We start from the raw sequence: 5,656 nt of genomic DNA, 5'->3' as shown, positions 1-5,656 counted from the left end.
TATTAACAGGTTTACGTTGTTTCGTTTAATATAAAAGAATGATCACGACAAAACAATTCGACAACGACGAGACTCGAACTCGCAATTTTCTGATCCGAAGTCAGAGGACTTATCCATTAGGTCACGCGGCCACATCAATATACGAAAGAAAACAGGATTAAAATATATTAGGGCATCTAAACAACCGAAGTAGAAATTATGGTAGAAATCAGCATCGAAAATTAATTAACATGTTAAACGCAACATACTCATGATTAACAGCAGTTTGCACTTTGAAGATGAATGCATGTTCGAGATAAGTGTATTTTAATTTTTATGTTTAATTTCTAATATGAATAACTACATTCTATTTCAGTACTTAATTTATATTTTTATCTCCTGATTGTTTTATTTAATGATAGCGTTTTCTCGTCATAAATGTTTATTATATCTACCAAGTTGATCTTAAGGATAGCATACTGAACCATTTTATATTTCTTTCAGACCCCCCCTCAATTTCTGTTTTTCCTTTGTTTTTCTTTTTTTGTTTTTTTATGTTGATTTACTTATAACGGCAATAGTTGAATTTCAGAAGCCCCCACCTCGCTGTTCTCTTATATCACAATTTCTTAAACGCCACTCGCAAAAATTCAGAAAGTGATCACGTTTTGTTTTAACGGTTAATTTAATAAAAAAAAGAAGTCTTTTAGGACGCTGATATTAAAACTAAATCTTTTAAAATCAATTTGCACTTTGAAGATGAATGCGTGTTCGAGATGAGTGTATTTTAATTTTATGTTTAATGTCTAATATTAATAACTACATTCTATTTCAGTACTTAATTTATATTTTTATCTCCTGATTGTTGTATTTAATGATGGCGTTTTCTCGTCATAAATGTTTATTATATCTACCATGTTGATTGCATGAACAGATTAGGAAATTGTATTCATTGTTAATTCGTGAGAGGTGAATCTATCACCATACGTTCCCTTTAAAAACACGCCAGTTGGATTTTTATTAAGTACAATACTTAATAGATTTTTTTTAAAGGAGAGTAGAGAATGTTTTGTGGAAGCGTTGTCGGCAGCTCCCGTTACTCTCGCTTCTCTTTATTTATAACTCAGTCCTCATTTTTTTAATGAGTGATTTTTCTGATAAAGGGAGAAGAAAAAGCTGTATTCTAGGTTGGCAGTATTTTGCGTGAACAGTCGGCAAAGATGACGGAAATTTTCTGTTCTATGTCTATCCTTGTAGCCATGTCACTAGTAAGGGTGCTGCAGGTAAACGTTTTATCTGCGCTGACGTTATCCGCCTGATAATTGTTACGGCTTTACCTTATCATGTGCTACAAAAAAATTCTTCGTTACTTTTCTCTCTTTGTTTCCCCTCCTTGTCCTGCTCTAAGCAAATCTGACGACCTAGTCAACAAACTCCAAAATTCCATCATGACAAGTTTCAATAAAAAATACACGATTAAACCCGGATCTGAAACTTCCAACGTAGACCCCTACTACCATGTCTCCTTCTCCAAAATCAGGGGTTCACGTTCTAGCTTTCCAGAGGTTGAAGCCCAATTACAGGAGACTAAACAATACATTTTCTTTTTAAGTGAAACTGGAATTGGACAGACTATTTCCCTAAATGAGTTCGTAATTAAAGGTACTCTAACCTAACTTCCAAAACTGACCCCCAAGAGCTTCATGGGCATGGAATATGTGCCTATATAAAAGATGGCTTTCCATGTGGTAGGGACATCTCCAGAGAAGATCCTAACTTACCCTATATGTGCTTCCGAGAAGCACTAGCTCAAACTACGGCATGTATATTTACTCTCTATCGCCCCCATAACAGCGGAGTTACTATCTTTAAAAGCATATCTGAGAAAATTGACCAAGTTTTATCAGCATATCCTTCAGCTAACATTCACGTATGTGGAGACTTCAATGTTCACAATGTGGAATGGTTAACCCACTAAAAACAAGACCGATGATGAGGGGAGTTTCTTTCATGATTTCTCCATTGCTTATGATCTTACTCAGATTGTTCACGAACCCACCCGTGTGCCCGACAATGACGGTCAGTATGCAAGTCTCCTAGACCTTTTTCTCACGACTTGCCCTGAACTATGTTCAGTTTCTGACCACTCAGTTGTATCAATTAAGATAAAAATGAAATGTAATAAGTCCTCAGACGTAACTCTCCATCGTACAGTATATCGATACACTATTGCTGACTGGGATAGTTTCCGTACATTTATATCGGATCTTCCTCTACGTCCCATGTTTAAAAAGGATGTGTCGTCTATAGTATCAGGCCTGACAGAATGGTTAATTGTAGGTATAGACAATTTCATACCCTCGAAAAAGTTCCAGCAAAAACCTAACAGCCAGCCATGGTTTTCCCAGAATGTGCTGCTGCCATTGCGCACAGAAATCACTTTTTCCACTGCTTCCAACGTAATAGATGTATGGAAACTAAAGCCGCTTTCAGGACTGCCAGCAACCATTGTAAGAAAGTAATAAAGTACGCAAGAGGGTTGTATTATCAGTCCGTCAAGTCCAAAGTAGCTTAGCAGCGGCTTGGTTAACCCCAGTTTTGGCAAATTGCAAACAGAATCTTGAGCAGAAGCGTCTGCTTCATCCCAACTATCATCAATGGACCTGAGTTAATCTCATCAGCATCAGACAAAGCCAAACTCTTTGCCAAGAACCTTGCAGCTTATTCTACCCTTTGTGACCAAGGCAGCGAACCGCCAATATTTCCCCTGTATCAGAATACACACTATGTGATATACAAATATCTGTATGTGATGTTGCCAAGCTAATCAAAAACCTTGATCCCAGTAAAGCAACCGGCCCTGACGATATTCCAATTATAGTACTCCAAAAACTTCAACCAGAACAAGCACCCATACTTACAAAACTGTTTAAACGTTGTCTTAAGGAGAATTGCTTCCCATCACCCTGGAAAATCTCATCAGTATGCCCTGTATTTAAGAATTCAGGTGATCGTTCATCTCCCTCTCAGTACAGAACAATAAGTCTCCTGTGCGTCATGAGTATGTTGCTGGAATCTCTGTTAAATAGAGAAGTAATCAACCATCTAAACAAAAATAACCTTCTTAGTGACACACAATATGGTTTCCGTTCTGCTAGATCTACAGCAGATGTGCTTACAGTTATATATCATAGGATTAGCGAATCTCTCGACAGAGGCAACCTTTCTATGGCAATTGCTCTTGACATATCAAAGGCCTTTTATAGGGTATGTTATAAAGGTTTACTTCACAAGATCTCCAGCTATGGTATTGCTGGAAATGTCTTCGCAATTATTAAATCATTTCTCTCTGATAGGTTCATAAGAGTAGTAGTTGATCGGCAAAAATCAGAAGCTCACAGTATAAATGCTGGAGTCCCTCAGGGGTCGATCCTGGGCCCAAGTCTTTTCCTGATCTACATTAATGATCTTCCAAATCACATCCTTACATCATTCGTAGACATTTTTGCTGATGACACTACCATCTGTGGTAGCACATCTAAGACAGTAAACGACCAAGTTCTCTCCGATTCTCTCTCTTCTGATCTTGATCACGTTGTACAATGGGGAAAGGAATGGCTGGTTACTTTTAATGCATCTAAAACCCAGCTTCTATCTTTACATCATCAACTTTCTGATCCCCATCTGGCATCAATTAAAATGAATGGTTCTCGTCTTGGGGAGGCCTCAAGTTTTGACAGGCTTCTGGGCTTGACCTTTACTCCTGATCTTAAAGGGAATACGTACATCAAATCTGTCGCCAAGGCCGCTGGAAAAATGGTCGGATCCTTCTATCGATCCAGTAGATATCTCACTGTTGATGCAATTTTCTATCTATATAAGAGCCAGATACGTCCAAGGATTGAGTACTGTTGCCACATATGGGCAGGAGCTGCTAGAAAAGACTTGTCCTGGGTTAGTAGGGTTCAAAATAGACTTCGTGGCCTGGTGGGAGATGTCCTTTTCTCTTCGCTGCAACCTCTGTCTCACAGAAGAGATGTTGCGAGTTTGTCTCTGCTTTATCGTTATTTTCATGGAAAGTGTTCAACTGAGCTTCAATCTATGGTCCCCCCTCGCCAAACTTTCACAAGAAACACTAGACTAGCTGAAAACTTTATCAATAATTTTCCCCACTCTTTATCTAAACCTTAACGTAGATTCCATGATCAAAGCTTCTTTCTTAGAACTGCACGCCTGTGGAATTGTCTTCCTTTTTCCTGCTTTCCAGCTTTCTATAATATAGTTGTCTTCAAGTCCAACGTGAACAAGTTTCTGATGAGCCGTTACACCTAAGTTAACAAATTTACCGAACTTCCATAACCATCGATTACAATATTGTCCTTTTGACTACTCTACACTATTTAACCCTTATCCTTGAGTGGCCTATCGGCCTTGATAAGTGGTGACTTACTATGTAAAGATATATATATATATATATCCCCTACTTAATTAATACACTAAGCAGGTTATAGGAATATTTTATTATTGTATATTGCCCTTTTATCAAATTTATTTAATGCCGCATAAAAATAAAGAAAGTCATTCAATATTATAGAAAAGATTACAAAAATGATCGTAAATACAATCTTTTACCAAGAATATTGGAAATGTATTTGGTTAAGATTTACTAGAAAATAGCAATGATTAAAATATTTTTTATTAATTTATTATTAAATATTAACAATTAAATTATAATTGTTTGAAGCAAAACATTATATATGTCTTAACAACTAAAACGACTAAATTAAAAAAATGAATATCAAAATTAGATAACATTAAAAACTGTTTTCCAGTAAAACCCACGTACCCGACATCGAAACGATACTCATGGGGGGCTTCTTCCAGAAAATATACGGAAACCTTACCTATATCCCAAAATATAATGTCAAGAGATAATTGAATTAAAATTACACAATGCACCATTTATTAATAATCAAAAACGTAGGGGAAGTATAAATAAAATACAAGTCAAAACGACAAATATGGTTATAATTAGGAATATGTGTGTAGTGTCGGAAATGGGTTGTGTGTGTGGGGGTGTACATCTGTGTACATGTGATATCTATCTAAATGTATAAATACATATCTGTGCATGGATCCATACGCACGGATCAAAACAGACACATTAAACAATAACACACGCAAACTTCGCACACACGCACACATATTTACGTTCTCACCCGCACACAAATACACACATTTATGAAACAAAGAAACCACAGAATTAATTACACAGCAGCACGAAACCTGCCACCAAATGCTTGCTCCCAAACACGCACATAGAAAAAGGGAGTTGCAATGAATTAAAAGTAAACAGACGACTACTAATATAACCATAATTTCAAATTCCATCAAATGAACTTGATCTGACTTGAAAGCAATCCAAAAGAGAACCACATTATTTATAAGAAACATCTCTTCAAAACAGTATGTATTTATGTATCATTATAAAAAAAGTATGATTAAAAATTGATATAAAACATATCTAGAAACATGAATATGGAACACGAAGTTAAATAATTCTGGAAGATATCCGTAGCTAATAATAAAATGTTACGCAGAAACAATTTCATTGCAAAATATTAGTTTGGACAATAAGGGGCATTGATTTATATTTAAAATATTAAAGGCATATCGA

The sequence above is a fragment of the Euprymna scolopes genome, chromosome 13 (genome assembly GCF_053919585.1).
Source record: "Euprymna scolopes isolate OS-2025 chromosome 13, ASM5391958v1, whole genome shotgun sequence".
NCBI classification, from domain to species: domain Eukaryota; kingdom Metazoa; phylum Mollusca; class Cephalopoda; order Sepiida; family Sepiolidae; genus Euprymna; species Euprymna scolopes.
This window is presented reverse-complemented; position numbering follows the sequence as displayed.